Here is a 17614-nt window from a genome sequence, read left to right as displayed (position 1 = left end):
TACAGGAGATCTCTTGAGGTTTAGGAATCCCACAAGAAATCACTTGAGGTTGACAAGTAGAAAAGTGGACATGAAGCACAAACGTGAAATCCATTTCCTAGACCTTCACACACACACACACACACACACACACACACAGTTGGCAGTGTCACCAATGGCATTTATATACACCTACCCATGTCAACAGAACTATGCCAATCTAGACACAGTAAAAAAAGATATGGTGATATTTGTCACTATGGGTATTTGCTAAGATTTCTAGCAGATATTTCCTGACAGATTATTTATTGAGCATCAGGCATACTGACACAGTGTGCCCGAAACTCACAAGCTACAGGAAGATTGTGCCAAGCCCTATGCTCATTCCTGCTTGTCCAACTGGCAGCATGGGGAGTTATTACAGTGCCAACATATGAATAAGAAACTCTTCACTGTTTTTGTGTCCTGCACTTCAAGCTAAAGAATAAATCATTGCTCTAGCAGCATGGTAAGCTGCCCCTTAGGTGCAGCCTAATCTAAAGCATGTATTTTTTCCAGGTATGCAACTTTTGAATTTTTATGAGGCAAATGTGAGAATATTATGATGTTAACAATATCTGGTATGAAAATAGTTAACTGTATGAAGGAAGTGGGGAACCAAAGAGTTGCATGTAGGTTCTGCTGGTAGTTAAACTGCTACTATTGCTAAAATGGTGACTATGAGCACATTCACACCATACATTTAAAGCTCTGGCAGGGGAAATAGGGGTCTCCTAACCATGCTCAGCACGCTTGATAAACAATAAATTGAATTATCTTTGATTTTCAGACACTAGCCTTTTAAATAAAAAAACAAGTGCAAAAGCATAATAGTAAAGAGTTTCTGAACTTACTAACTCAGTTCTGATTTAGCATGAGAGTTTTCTTTTTTAAAAAATGCCCTGCTAAGGCGAATTTCAAAGCAAATGCAGTTCAATGTTCTCATATTGCAAGTTGTAAGGGGTTGCGGTGGGGAGAGTGAATTATGACAACCTTGCAGTGTTGTTCATAATGAATACTGCAGGTTAGGCTCTGAGTGATTTACACAAAGCCCTGCGTTGTTGTCACGACCCTTAATGGAGGTTAGGATCTGTGTACCAATAAGGAAATGAACTTAAATGACATCGGTGTTTATTAGAAAACCTAGAAGAACCATTTATACATGTGTTAAGTCCTGCAAATTTAACATCATTCGTATGACAAGCACAACTTCAAAGACTGGGAAATATTTTTTTTAGCATTACAGATTTTGGAGTGTGGAGAAATACTCTCATTTTAAAATAAGAAGGAAGATAGGTAGGAAAGTAGGTAGATATGATATGGGGGAAATAGGCTGTATGTTGAGACCCTTCCAACCCCTGGATCCAGCAGGTGTTGAAATATAAGTTAGGCTGACTTCTTGAGGAGGTGATTGCCTGGGTGATGGACCATTAAAGGGGGGGGTAGGAAAGGGGTCTGTGTGAGATGGCAACTGGGTGGTGAAATGGCAAGTTGTGGTTAGTTAGAAGGACAATACCAGAGCTGCGGGCAGAGAGTTTTCAATGATGTGAGCTACAAGCAAGAGCAGTAAGCTGGAGAGACAGTAAGTGCGATGTTTGATTTCTGTTTGAATGCAAGGCTGTGGCTATGGAAGAAGCAAGGTCCTTTGGGTATGTTAAGGTTGTGAACCCCTCCATTGTAGGCTCAGGTTGTATATATGTGCAAATAAACCACATGTCACAAAGACACTTCAGTCTCCACTATGCCTTATTAACTCTGTGTAAGCAACCTGGAGCCACTGGAATCTTGCACCGCTCAGAGATTGGGGTGGCATGCAACAATATGTACATATATGTCAAGTTTTCACTGAATTTGAACCACTCTCATGCAATGTGAAGTCTAGTGAAAAAAGTGAAAAATGAAATTCTAAACCTTTTCCTGACTAGTACTAAAAATAACCGCAGACTGTGAACTCAAAGTTCTTTCAAAAATCAAGTTAGTTCAGTCTGATCTAGGCAAACTCCATATTTAGGGACTTTTCCCAAATGTCAACTGTTTGTTCTTTCTTGTGTTACAGGATCTATTTTGAATTCTGTTTCTCATGCACACACCTTCAGTCATTTTCTATGTGGCTTCTATCTTTATATTGTTCTTAACAGCACAACGAAGTGTAGAATCATTTAATATCAACCATGCCAAAGAGAGTTGTCCAGTCTAACATATTGTACTTTGTTTTGCTGACGCGGGTGGGGAGACAACATGAGCTGTACCACACACCAATCCTTTTCAGCTACGTGCTTTAAAAAGGAGCACAAAGATTGTGATAAAACAAACATTAGCAATATTGCTGAAACAGAAGGCAACAACATGGCCAGGATGGTGGGTAGAAACTCTCCTTCTCTCCTGAAAATTCAGGAACAGATACAGCCACCCGCCTACCATCCAACTGTGCTGTTATCATATTTGCTGCTTTAGCATTTCAGACAAAATCAGCCTCAGGAGATCCTAAACTCAGCCAGTCTGTAGAATATAGAGGCATAGGAAGCTGCCATATAATGAATCAGGCTATTGGTATAACTAGCTTAGTACTGTCAACACTGACTGGTAGGTTTCTAGGCAGGGGATATTCCCTGCCCTACCTGGAGATGCCGGGGACTGAACCTGAGGCCTTCCATGTGAAAAAACCCCACTGAGCTACAGCTGTTCTTGGGACCGCATCAGTCTGTGCTGGTTATGTGATCATTGCACTACTTTTTGATATCTCAAAATCCGTTTTAACTTTTTACAGATTACCGTATTTTTCGCCCTATAAGACGCACTTTTCCCCCTCCAAAAATGAAGGGGAAATGTGGGTGCGTCCTATGGGGCGAATGCAGGCTTTCGCTGAAGCCTGGAGAGCGAGAGCGGTAGGTGCGCACCGACCCCTCTCGCTCTCCAGGCTTCGCGGACCTCTCCCCAAGCAGCGGGAACGCACCCGCTGCTTGGGGAGAGTTGCCGGCATCCCAAAGCCTGCGCGCGCTGATCTCAGCGCGTCCAGGCTTCGCGGATCTCTCCCCAAGCAGCGGGAACGTTCCTGCTGCTTGGGGAGAGTTGCCGGCATCCCGAAGCCTGCGCGCGCTGATCTCAGCGCGTCCAGGCTTCGCGGATCTCTCCACAAGCAGCGGGAACGTTCCTGCTGCTTGGGGAGAGTTGCCGGCATCCCGAAGCCTGCGCGCGCTGATCTCAGCGCGTCCAGGCTTCGCGGACCTCTCCCCAAGCAGCGGGAACGCACCCGCTGCTTGGGGAGAGTTGCCGGCATCCCGAAGCCTGCGCGCGCTGATCTCAGCGCGTCCAGGCTTCGCGGATCTCTCCACAAGCAGCGGGAACGTTCCTGCTGCTTGGGGAGAGTTGCTGGCATCCCGAAGCCTGCGTGCGCTGATCTCAGCGCGTCCAGGCTTCGCGGATCTCTCCTCAAGCAGCGGGAGCCACCGCTGGGCTCCCACGGCTTGCAGAGAGCTGCCTGTTTGGGGGCTGGGGTCGGGGGAAGCTCGGGCTGCCCCAGCCCCGCGCCTGGGGGGGAAATAATTTTTTCCCCTTTATTTCCCCCTCAAAAAACTAGGTGCGTCTTATGGGACGGTGCGTCCTATAGGGCGAAAAATACGGTACTCCAATGTCCTTTATATATTATTTTAACAATTAGCCATTGTGTCTTAATTTTAAATATGCTTACACTGATGGTAAAAGGATGATCAATAATAAGAATCATAGACAACTAAGTCTGCAATCTAGTACATATTCTTTCTTGCTTGAGAGTAAGTACCGTTGAACTCAGTGGGAATTATGAGTAGACAAGCATAGGATTGTGCTGCAAAGCAATTTCCCACTCAATAGTGGTAATACATTTCTGTCATTCTAAAACTGCTGACCAGAGTAATTAAATATGATATTTTGCATGTATCCTTCACTAAAACATGCGTGCACCCACCCACCCACATACAGTTTAAATTAAAATTGGTGCCAATTACTCATGGAAAAGCCTGGCATAGCAGCCTACTTAGAAAGTAGTTCTTCATTGTCAAGCTTTGTTTGATTGTTGTGAACAGCGCTGTATAATTTTAAAAAGCCTTAATATCTTGCACATATATCTCCACCATCAAATCAATATTTATACACATAATTCATTTTGGAAAGATTTAGACATATTCATTGACCAAATCATTTTCTGATGCCATGCAGAGGGAGGGTAAAGTTGCCTCAAACATAATTTGTTTTAACATGCCAATTCATTTAAATGCTGATTAATATGAATTTTTCAATAATGTAGGCAGAACTAATTGGGTAAGAAAGACTCACATAAATGGCCTACCTCCATAGTTCCAGTATTAATATACACTATTTGACATGCTGCTGGGTGCATGCATGTGAATTGGAACTCAATATGGAGAGGATGCAGCAGCATTTTTGTTACCAAGAGCAAGTGCAGAAATTGTTAGCAGAGCCATTTGAATACAGTGGTACCTCGGGTTAAGTACTTAATTCGTTCCGGAGGTCCGTTCTTAACCTGAAACTGTTCTTAACCTGAAGGCAACAAGCCTGATAATATCTGGCTTTCAGTTTAAGCAAGATGCGGAGTCTTTATTGAAGTAAATTAAGCTAAAGAGTTGGCAGACACAACCTATCAAGGGTACTTCATAGGATTGTTGATTTAAACTAATAATAACTGTTATAGAGCTGTACCTTAAGAACTGGATAAGTTATTGTTACAGCAAATCTGATTTTTTCAGCTTATTACAGTATGATTTAAATTCAAAGGAAATAGTAAAGAAGACACAATCACTTGCTATTCCAAAAACATCTTTAACTGCTTTCCCACCTATGCAGAAATCACTTACTTTTTCACACCTATGTATAAGAAAATTAGTGTCTGATCATCAAGCATCATAAGCATCCTCATCAGGCCATCCGCTGGATATTTAAATACATACAAGAAATAATATGCAATCTTGCACAATGGAATACAATTGTATGAATCTTTCTATCATCTCAGTAAAGTGATTCAAGGTATGACTCTTGGAACTAACATGAGTGTTGTTGCCTTCATCATTTGTATGTCACAGAGTGACTTAACAGGGCCACCGTTTAACAAGCATCATTTCCCCACCTGACTCTTCCATCCTTCCACTCATCAACAGGTGTGAAGTAAGACAACTTTTCACAAATAACAGTACAGTCATAACTTGGATCTCAAATGCCTTGGCTTCCAAACAAATTGACTCCCGAACGATCAAAACCCAGAGATGAGTGTTCCAGTTTTTGAACATTCTTTTGGAAGTCAAACATCTGACAGGGCTTCATTGGCTTCCGACTGGCTGCAGGAGCTTCCTGCAGCCAATCAGAAGCCAAGCTTTGGTTTCCGAACGTTTTGGAAGTTGAATGGACTTCCAGAACAGATTCCATTCAACTTCCAAGGTATGACTGTATTCAGTATATTTTTTATAAAGAAGTGATAGATTTATTTATCTATGGAGCACAGATAGCAATAAAGCAAAGTTCCTTGGATATTTCTACCAATGTACTTCAGGGATCATTTGTAAGCGCCAAACTGGTAACTTGCCCTCTGTTACCTATTCCACATTCATTTTCCCTATGGAGATTACCAACCAGGTCACCAGTTAGTGCTAACTGTAACAGTGCTCTTTTTTTTAATAGTCTGGACATTTGTCATCCTGGAATTAGAAAATAGCAGCAAAGTGGATTTTTAAAGAGCAAACTGCCTTTTGAGATCAGTATCGTTTGGTCACTATCAACCAGGATCAGTTCTGAACTGATGACCTAATGTTGAAAAGCTATTTTTCCTATTAATCAAAGAGTTTTCTCTGATTCTGTTTCGGAGCTGGCTAGCCTGCAGGATGTACAACAATCTATGAAACTAAAGGTTAAAAACAAAATGGAGATTTGAGCAAATACCATTTATGAGACGTATGTATAATCCTGGACACAATGCATTGTAATTCTATAATAATGAAAAATTCCCATAATTATCCACCTATTACAGCTCCCCATAGTTGTACTAGTACCCAGTCTCTGTCATACATTCCACTAATAAAAGAAAATAAGGTATTACTCTCCAATATTTTTATGCAATGACAATAAAACATTATAATCAATAATAATTCACAATCTTATATTTTTCTTGCACTGCAAATGGAATAGAGTATTATTTTTATTGTTTTGGTGTTTTTTTATTAAATAATATGATAGTGAAGATTACATTTTTTGAATCCTTCGCTTCCCTATCAATGATAAGTTAATGATAAGCTACATATGACTTAAAGCGATAGACTTATTTTGCTTCACTACAAGAACATCTTTGGCTGTTATCCATTTTCATGCCTAGTTGTTGTTAGAGATGGACAAAACAAACATAATCTGGTACTTGTGCCTCACACACAAGTAGATCAGTGAGTCTATTCCTACAGTCTGCATATGCGGGCAGCCATCTTTGCCCCCATGAAATGTCCCTGGTGGTCATTAGTCATTTAACATCCAGTTTAATATAATGTTTGGAATGTAGATTCTTATTTCTATAAATAGAAATTAGCAAGTGGCATAAGGCTCTCTTTACATATTCCCATCAGCTATACTTCTCAGTGAGACTCAATAAAGTAAGCAGTGACTCCTTTCATAATTTCAGATAAATTTCTACCCCCTCCCCAAGAAAGCAGCAGAATATTGGGGGGGTATTTTGAAGACTTTCGGGAGTGGGGGTGGCCCAGCCTTAATTTTCATTGCTTTTGGGTTTTGTTTTTTTAGAAAAATGCAATTTAGCAAGCACATTAAAGCAAACAATAATCTTTTTTCCCCCCTTGTTTACACAGAATGAACAATTTCATTTTTTCTGCTCATGTTAGCAAGGCCAAAGTATTATTATGATCCTCTAGTAGCTGTATAATATCTCTTGTCTGAGCTAAAAGCATACACAGGATGTTTAGAATTCAACAAACATGTTATTTTTCTGTCTCCACTGAATAATCAATAAATATATGTAAAAAGAAAACAAAGACCCATGAAAACAAACCTTCATGCTACACTGCCATGGCCATCACCAATTACTGCCATCCTTAGTATTTCAGGCCATCTTCACATGTCACAAATCTGTAACAATTCTAAGAAGTTGAGCATATGAGGATTCTGCGAAGGATGTTGTACAGGGTGAGTCTTTTAAAAGAGGCCCTGTGGAACATGTGTACTCTGTATCCACGGGGCCTCTTTTAAAGGACTCACCCTGTATAATTCTATGCATATGAAATCTTAAATGTAAACTATTTGTTTCATCTTGAATAGTAGATTATGCTGGAGAGGATAAATAGGTTTGGTATTTCTATCTTTTATTTCATTTTAGCGAAATCACTGATATAGTGTATATGTAATTATCATGTTGCATAGGGGTTACATTCCTGACCTCTGTGTGCGTCAGCCCACCCCATCCCCACCTCACCCCCAATTCTGGCCACTTCTGGGTTGTGGCAATCCGCATGTGCACAGTCACACACATACTGAATGCACATACAGTTAGTCATCATCATCATCATTTATTTATACCCCGCCCATCTGGCTGGGTTTCCCCAGCCACTCTGGGCGGCTTCCAACCGAATATTAAAAACAATACAGCATTAGACATTAAAAACTTCCCTAAACAGGGCACCTTCAGTTGTCCTTTAAAAGTAAAATAGTTGTTTATCTCTTTGACATCTGCTGGGAGGACGTTCCACAGGGCAGGCGCCACTACCGAGAAGGCCCTCTGCCTGGTTCCCTGTAACTTGGCTTCTCGCAGCTAGGGAACTGCCAGAAGGCCCTCGGCACTGGACCTCAGTGTCCGGGCTGGATGATGGGGGTGGAGACGCTCCTTCAGGTATACTGGACCAAGGCCGTTTAGGGCCTTAAAGGTCAGTACCAACACTTTGAATTGTACTTGGAAACATCTGGGAGCCAATGAAGATCTTTCAGGACCGGTGTTATATGGTCTTGGCAGCCACTCCCAGTCACCAGTTTAGCTGCCGCATTCTGGATTAATTGCAGTTTCCAAGTCACCTTCAAAGGTAGCGCCACATAGAGCGCTTTACAGTAGTCCAATTGTTGTTTCCTGTATATGCATGTGCAATGCAGTCATGATAACTGAAGCATGAGCTGAAAGATTTTAACCAAATTCAGTGTGTACTGTGCAGGGCTTTTGCAGTACCAGAGTTGGGCTAGAAATTATTATTTGTTTATTATTTTGGAATTTTGTCACATATGTCTTCAACAAACTGCTTGACTGAGGTGAAATTTCAAACACAAGAGCTTAACTTCTGTACTGGTGTTGTGACATAAAAATACGTATATGAATATTATGTACTTGAAAACGCTCGCTATGACCCCTGTACAGTGGGAGGCCTTGTAGTGTCCAGTCTCTGCAGCACTGTGTTCTGTGCACAGCCAGGCTTCCTGGTCCAAGCTAAATGTTCTATTGACAGCATAGCATTGAATTACATGTACTGGTTGACTGATATAGTCAAAAGCCTGATAACTGTAAATGCAAAACATTGCAAAACTTGCACCACAATCTTTGTATTGCTATGCAGGAGCTTACTTTAAAAAGAAAAAGCCACTGTTTCTGTGTCTTAAAACAGGTTTTTTTTTGGTATTCATTTTCCTCCAGAACCAATTTAGAAATTCCATGCTTAAAAGAGGTAAGCAGTGAGCAGTATCAGGGAAGGAAGAAGGGAGGAAGGTGCTGACAAAAAGAAAATTGATAGACATTTTTATATTTCAGATTTCCATTTTTACTCATATAAAAAAGGCAGAATATGAAGGAAATCCATCGATTTCTATCAGTCCTCAGTCTTATTTTCATGAATTCATATCTCTCATTTTAAAATTAATCCAGTTCTTGATATGAATTAAATGCACCAAATAGAGAAAAACTATACAAAAGGAATGAAAAATGTCACTGCTGGTTCCAATCTCTTTTCTGTATTCAAACAATTACCATGTATTATCAACCTCCCAACAGAAGAGCAAACTAATATGTGATATTGTTTTGCTATCCTATACCCAGGAGAAGTAAAAGTGAATACTGGGAGAAACACATAAAAGGTATTATTTTAAATATTATAATACATTTTAGATATCTTCTCTCTTTAATAAGAAAGCCTGTGGGGGAAATTTCCCAATATTTTGGGGAATTAGAACTAAAGAAAGGGGATTAAATACATAAAGTTTGCTGAGAGTAAATCAATTAAATGATTTTTGTTTATTATGATTTTAAATGCTACTAAATGAAGGAATGTACAGGATATGCTTTATATCCCTCCTTTATTAGCACTGTAGGTATAATTTAAAAGTTTACAGTATTCTACTGTTTCAGAAAATAAAAACTACCAAGCCATATCAGAGCAAAGGGCAGTGAAGTTTACACTATGTTCTATCTACAGACCAGGCGTTCCACCCTGTTTCTGCATTAATTTATCAAAATAAAATAAAAACGGCATATAAATAAAATTAAAAATTGCATATAACTAGATATGGAACAACTGATTGGTTCAAAATTGGGAAAGGAGTATGGCAAGGCTGTATATTGTCCCCCTGTTTATTTAACTTATATGCAGAATTCATCATGCAAAAGGCTGGGCTGGATGAATCCCAAGCCGGAATTAAGATCGCCAGAAGAAATATCAACAACCTCAGATATGCAGATGACACAACCTTGATGGCAGAAAGTGAGGAGGAATTAAAGAACCTTTTAATGAGGGTGAAAGAGGAGAGCGCAAAATATGGTCTGAAGCTCAACATCAAAAAAACGAAGATCATGGCCACTGGGCCCATCACCTCCTGGCAAATAGAAGGGAAAGAAATGGAGGCAGTGAGAGATTTTACTTTCTTGGGCTCCATGATCACTGCAGATGGTGACAGCAGTCACAAAATTAAAAGACGCCTGCTCCTTGGGAGAAAGGCGATGGCAAACCTAGACAGCATCTTAAAAAGCAGAGACATCACCTTACCAACAAAGGCCCGTATAGTTAAAGCCATAGCTTTCCCAGTAGTGATGTATGGAAGTGAGAGCTGGACCATAAAGAAGGCTGATCGCCGAAGAATTGATGCTTTTGAATTATGGTGCTGGAGGAGACTCTTGAGAGTCCCATGGACTGCAAGAAGATCAAATGGATCCATTCTGAAGGAAATCAGCCCTGAGTGCTCACTGGAAGGACAGATTGTGAAGCTGAGGCTCCAATACTTTGGCCACCTCATGAGAAGAGAAGACTCCCTGGAAAAGACCCTGATGCTGGGAAAGATGGAGGGCACAAGGAGAAGGGGACGACAGAGGACGAGATGGTTGGACAGTGTTCTCAAAGCTACAAACATGAGTCTGACCAAACTGTGGAAGGCAGTGGAAGACAGGAGTGCCTGGCGTGCTCTGGTCCATGGGGTCACGAAGAGTCGGACACGACTAAACGACTAAACAAACAAAAAAAAACATATTTAAATAACTAGGTTTAAATGCATTTTCTTTCAAACTAAGACTTTGTCAATGTATTTTTCTTTAAAATGTTCTAATGTATTTTGGCACTTTTTAAAAGCTGAGATATATGGTGGCATATTCAGGCAGTGCAAAAGCAAGTGGATAACTAAGTGCTCTTGTGCATGTTAGTCTGGGACCTGTGGATAAGTTTATGGTGGAATTCACAAAGATGAAATTCCTCAAGTATCCCTAAGGTCAGTCAAGATAAGTTCACAAGCATAACACGAGAGAGAGAGAGAGAAAGAAATACACACACACACACACACACACACACACACACAGAGAGAGAGAGAGAGAGAGAGAGAATATCTTATGGTTTACTCCAAGAATCTCATAATCACAGCAGTGTCTTTCTCAGCTTTCAGAGAGCCGAAGCCAATGTCAGCAGACAGAACTTTCACAATCTTTTTTAAAAAAAATCTTATGACTATCATTATGTCTTGTGCCAGTTGATTTCACAGGTCAATTTTAGCATTCAGACTAACTTAATAAAATACTAGTTTATTCACAATTAACTCCAATATTTATTAAAAAGAGGAACGTATAAATAAATCCTCTTCAGATGTTCTTGGTTCTGGGTTAAGTAAATTTGTGTGTTGTGGTATATGGGCAGAAGGATGAGCATAATAGTTCCCCTCAATCACTGTTCTGATCACATTTAATGAGTTGGAATACAATCTTCTGAAATGGGAAGCCTTCAGCACTTTAAGAAAATGAAGTTTCTAAAATATGTGCAGTCCTCTATTACCTACTTCAGATGGTCATCGTCCGGTTTGTGTAGAGTAACAAGAACAACAATGAGGATTGGAAGTGGATCTAACACGTTCATCCATAAAGCACTCCCTCACACATGATTACTTAACACAGAAACAGAGTACCTGCAGAGATATTCTGGTTACAATCTAGTGAAAAAGCTCCATGTCTTCAGTGATGGTTTGTTACTCTGACTTTGCATTATAATTTTCTTTTTCTTTTTCAAAATCATTGTACTAATAGTCATCAGTTCAGAGAAACCACTATTATCGTCTTACTACTGTTTTTTGCGTTAAGCATATTGTGTGTGTGTGTGTGTGTGTGTGTGTGTGTATTGTGACAAAGTGTCATTGAAAAACCTAAGTAATTCACTTAATCATGTTTTCACATTGGATAATTTTATCTCCTAAATTTTACAAGTGTTTGTGTAATCCCTATATTTGCATATTTATTGACATTTGCAAGATAGGAAAGAAGAAGTATGAACTGAGCAACCATGCTTACAAGTAAAATATCAGCTTTGGATATGAGCAGCCCAGATACCTTGTTTATTAGAACACCATCTCATATTACTCCCTTAGGAGTATTCTGTACTCTGTGTACACCAATTATCCGAAGTTTCAAGGGAAAGGAGAGTAAATAATAAATGATACTGTAAGGACATTGCTGTTGAGTTTACCATACTCTAGGGGAACGTAATATAAAAATTAAATCTCCTAATTCTGCCACTATAATAGGAAACATTAACATCAAATGTCACTTAACTGCATTTATGAAGGTTAGTTAATAAGCATCGTGGGTACCTTAAGACTGAATTTATTTAATTTTTGTGGAATCTTATTCAACCAGAGGATTATTAGCACAAGATACATTTTTCTTTCTACATAGGATGCTTCTAAAATATCCTCATCCAAATTTCTTCCTGCCGTTTGGAGTTCTGAAGCACCTGCTCTTGTTTGAGAACTGGAACCGATTAAATAGAAATCCTCCATTCACCCCCCACCTTCACAATTTTGTAAATTCAGACTGTACGTACACAGCTTGCCTCAGCTTTGAGTTATGCGCTGGAAACAAACAAACAAAATTACATTTAATGCTACCATGATATCTAAAATAGACACTTCTTCCAACTACAATGATATCTTACACCCATTTCAAGCCCATATAGATCTGGTCTCTGCAACAATGAATCAGCTTCGCTCCACAAAGAGGGATGAAAAGATTTCTCTTTATCCATTACTTTTCTGATCCTCTTGTTCACTCTGTGCTACATTCCATTCTTCCTGAATGGCAATTAAACCAGGAGAGTTTGTAAAATTAATTCTGCACAGAGTTCTTCAGCTTTCTCCCCTCTCCCAGAGACGTATGTGCACATTGATAACGTACTGACAAAACACCTGGAGTATGGAAGATGCAATCTTGATGTAATCATAAACATAACTGCATGCATCAAAATTAGTTTTGTTTGGCATTTACTGATAGGCAGATTGGTTACACTATCCAAAATGGCAACTTTGTATTCCAGAACACCAGGTTGGTCTTTGGGTGGTGTTTTGTCAATGCACACATATGCTATTAGTAAAGCATTGAACAAAAGGAATCCATTTAATTGTGTATACAGTTCTATCAAGATCACTTTATTTGCATGTTTTATCAATACAAACATTGTTAATATGAAGGATAATATGCAAAATTTGCACAATCAGTTTCCTTGGTTAATCAAAGGGGAAGGACATCTATATATGTTGAAAGTATGTTAGAAGCTTGAATGTACTTATTAAAAATTATTAGCTTATATTGACTTCCTACTGTCGATACTACTAGGGTGAATAAGACACTCACATTATGAAAGATAGAGTTTATTTAGCGGAAAATCAATTTAGAGGATGGCTGGCTGTATGCTTTAATTGAGATTCCTGCAGGGCAGGGGGTTGGACTAGATGTTCCGTGGGTCCCCTTCCAACTCTACAATTCTATGATTTCATCACTGGACTTTTCAGTTTTGCCTAACTATCATATCACATATTTGTTTGATACATTGTCAGGGAGACTTTTATTACCACTTCTATTGCACCATGTTTCCCAGGTCCCTGAGATGAGATTAAGCACGGCAGATAAAGATGGTACAAATCTATTTTTGTAGCTATTAAAAGCCCATTGGAATATCTAGAGCACAGAATGTCTTGATCAAAAGGAAGCTTTGGAAGCATTCATTGTGCTGCCGCTCATGGGGGTGGAAGGGGAAAATTTAGCTGTTCCCCATCTTGCTAATCCAGGAATCTAGACACAAGTAGGAAGATTTAAAGGACAGGAAGCAGAATATAAAGGGCAATGCTAAATGGCTAGATTATGAAAGGTGCAAGGGACACAAAAGTGAGTTTTGATTTCTTATTTTAAGGTAAAAGATACAGAGTATGACTGTTATACAGTGGTACCTCAGGTTACATATGCTTCAGGTTACAGACTCCGCTTACCCAGAAATAGTGCTTCAGGTTAAGAACTTTGCTTCAGGATGAGAACAGAAATCGTGCTCCAGCGGCGCAGCAGCAGCGGGAGGCCCCATTTGCTAAAGTGGTGCTTCAGGATAAGAACAGTTTCAGGTTAAGAACGGACCTCCAGAATGAATTAAGTACTTAACCCGAGGTACCACGCGGGTGGCACTGTGGGTAAAACCTCAGTGCCTAGGACTTGCTGATCGTATGGTCGGCGGTTCGAATCCCCGCGGCGGGGTGAGCTCCCGTCGTTCGGTCCCAGCTCCTGCCCACCTAGCAGTTCGAAAGCACTCTTAAGTGCAAGTAGATAAATAGGTACCCCTTTATAGCGGGAAGGTAAACGGTGTTTCCGTGTGCTGTGCTGGTGCTGGCTCGCCAGCTGCAGCTTCGTCACGCTGACCACGTGACCCGGAAGTGTCTTCGGACGGCGCTGGCTCATGGCCTATAGAGCGAGATGAGCACGCAACCCTAGAGTCGGACACGACTGGCCTGTATGGGCAGGGGTACCTTTACCTTTACCTTACCACTGTACTAGGTTTCCTGTATGCCCATTTAGAAGCTAAACTTTGGTAGAAGAGTATAGAGTTCTATAACAAGCTCCAAAGAGACATTCATCTCACTCTTACTGTCATCACTATGATTATGAAGCAAAGTGTAGGGTAAAGCCATGACCAAAACTGGACAGATTTGAACTAGACAGGGATTGAAAATATTTGCATTTCAAATGGCAAATTTAAATGGCAGTGCTCTGGCGATTCTCTTGGTGTTTTAGAATTTTGAAGGCTGCAGGACTGCACTTACCTTAACACTACAAGGTGACTGAGGCTACTCCATGTATTCCAGGTAACAAATTTCAGGTCAGTCACAAACACACAACTCTGATTCCTCTTGTCGTTTATCTGTCAGACTTTGAAACTGTGGGTGAATGTTGTGTTTAATAGCCTCTGTGTAGTTCTGCAGTACTTGTGATGCTTAACATGCTAACATTTATTAGCTGCCAACAACCTTTAATTATAATAGCCACTGAAATATCTCTCAATTAAGACACATCATTTAATAGCAGTTCAGAAAATGCTCCTGCCATAGAAAAAGGGGAAATTTAATTCTTGATCTACAGCTTTTCTGTTTCCTTTACAAAACTGTGTAAACTTCTGTGACATTTAATGCAGCACATTTAGGCAACATAATATGTAATAAATGGAAAGTGATCTTTTAAAGCTCTTACAAGTTAAATACAACTGTATCTAGCTGGAGTCATATTGTTACAAGTCATCACACTTTATCTTTCCCATTTACAGTTATGACTACTGTTTCTTTAGTGAGAAAGCAATATTCCTCTGCCCTAATAGTGTAATTTATTATCAGCCAAGAAGATTTCAAGGCAATCTGAATTTTATTACGCTTTCAATATATTTACATTAAAGATGCCTTGATAGTATATTGCTGCAGACAAGTAGCAACGTATTATCATCAGGGGGAGGGGGTATAATTTCCCTTCAGCAAAGATATGTTAGTGTTCCATACATAATACTGAATTTAGCTATATACCTAAGAACATTATGTCAAAACCATTCTATCTAAAGGTGTCTTAGAAGAAAGTGAAGGTGCACAAAATTCAACATTTCAGCTAGATAAATTGAAAATAAATGTAAATGCTGAAGGATCATTGCTGACCCATTAATATAAAAGGACATTTATAGCAATCCCTTCTTCTCCTTTTAATCTGGCTGTCATAGAGATGCATGAAAATGAATTTAATACAACTAGGACTTCCTTGATCATTTTACTCAGGCTGCGTGCCCTGTAATTATATGAAACATTTCTCTCCTAAAGACTACCAGATGTGCACTTGATTTATTGTTGCACTCCTTCATAGAAATATAAGATGGCCATGCTGAATCACACACCAGATCCTTCCAGCCAAGTAGCCTATTTTCTGACAGTAATCCTCCTCTAGAAACATCAGAAGAATGGAATGTGGAAACCATTCCCCACAGCTTCTGACATTCAGAAGCATGCCAGCTCTAAATATGAAGAATTCTGTTTGCTGTAGAGGTTATTGTTGCAGGTTGAGGCTGCTACAACAGTTAGAGAATCAGTGGGATATGGGTTCGTATCTATACTCAGAGAGAACCTGAATGGGTGAACTTGAGGCAGTTACTATCTGGTAGTCTAGCAAACCTCACAAGGATAAAATGGCTAGGAGATCACTCAGGTATGCTACCCAGAATTCCTTGGATAAAGGGTGGAATTAAAAATAAATAACTGATAGTTTTAAAAATGTTAATAGAAAAACAAATGTTTAAAGTTTATCTAAAGCGACTTTTATATCTTCTCCCAGCTGCTTGGGAAAGGACTGAAAGAATGTTTAAATAACTCAGGCACACAGGCAAGGTCCCATTCCATCAGTTTTTCTCATGGAATCGGCACTTCCAATTCTATGAGAAAAGAACTATGTAATTAGTCCCTGCAGGAGCTGTTTGTGAATATATAGAATCCATGCAGCTGGAGAACATCTAAAGGGTACCTAAATTGTACATACATTTAGAAATCCAACAACAGTAGTAGGCTTAAGTACCAAAGTGAAGTAGCTTGTTGAACAAGTAGCATGTCAGTATTCACAAATGCTAACCAGCACAAATTGATAGAGGCCAATGAATGTTTCTCTTCCAGACTCGGCAAGAAAGAGTTCAAAGGAGTCAGATAAACCTGTACTTAGATGTTGCAGGTAACTGCTTGCAAAGGATTTATGACTATGTCTAAAAGACCCAAGGTTAAATGACCAGTTATTTGATCTTTCTGAAAATGCGTGTATTTGTATTTTTTGGGGAAGGGAGGAGTGATCATACTTGTATCTACCACCCAATTAAAATACCATATTTTTTTGTCTATAAGACGCCCCCATGTATAAGATGCCCCCTATTTTTGGGGACTCAGATTTAAGAAAATAGGGGAGATGGCCCAGTGCATAAGACGCCCCCTAATTTTTGACAGTGTTTTTAAGGAAAAAAGCCTAGTCTTGTACATGGAAAAATACGGTATATAATGAATATCTTCTTGAAGATATAATATAATAATAATAATTTATTATTTATACCCCACCCATCTGGCTGAGTTTCCCCAGCCACATAGTTCAATGCATACAATCTGGGATTCAGAACAACAAAAACCACCATCACTGGATGTTCTTCATCTCCATATTGAACAGCACAGAAGCAAGGACCAAGACCCTAAGGTTGTATGCTTCTCTTTCAACATCTGCCCATACACCACAGGTGTCTGTAGCAAGGGGGCCTTTGCACATCTCTTGCATACACGAAGACTTCCTGTATACAGCTTCCTATATATGTGCAAAGGCTCCTTTGCTTCAGACAACCATGCCATGCACACATATGCCATACCAGGCACACCCAGGGTCATGAGTGGGGCTGCTCGACTATTCAAGACAGGAGTGAATAACAACAGAACTGGGCCAAACAGAGTGAATAAGCAGAGAATCAAATTCTAACTCATGCATGCCCTCGACGAAACACATTCTCCCCAGGCTTAAGTTGTGATGATAAAAAACCGGCATGGATCTATATTTCTTAAGTTACATAAATGATTTAAACATAATCATAAATTTGATACGATATAACATCACAATAAACTTTTCACACATATCTCGACCAGGAATAAATCACAACTATTAATTCCTTTAAAAAGAAAGAAAGATTGAATATATTGGGAGAACTCATTTTCCTCATTTTTTAAAACAACAACAACAACAACACACAGATCACTTCACCGCTATATCAGTAGTTTATCTTATTGGATGTTACTGTTGTACAAACAC

At 39.6% G+C, this 17614-nt stretch overlaps 2 protein-coding genes across 6 annotated transcripts in view; one reads left to right on the top strand and one right to left on the bottom strand.

The window, feature by feature from the left end:
• Positions 1-17614, bottom strand: part of IL1RAPL1 (interleukin 1 receptor accessory protein like 1) — a 657222-nt gene that overhangs the window by 257981 nt on the left and 381627 nt on the right. The window lies entirely within an intron of this gene.
• The window catches only part of LOC310704623 (craniofacial development protein 2-like), a 574437-nt gene that overhangs the window by 335620 nt on the left and 221203 nt on the right, over positions 1-17614 (top strand). The gene's annotated exons all lie outside the window — the stretch shown is intronic.

This window comes from Podarcis liolepis (assembly GCF_965112155.1).
Source record: "Podarcis liolepis genome assembly, chromosome: 4".
NCBI lineage: Eukaryota > Metazoa > Chordata > Lepidosauria > Squamata > Lacertidae > Podarcis > Podarcis liolepis.
The sequence above is the reverse complement of the archived record's forward strand: the minus strand, read 5'-3'. Positions and strand labels throughout refer to the sequence as shown.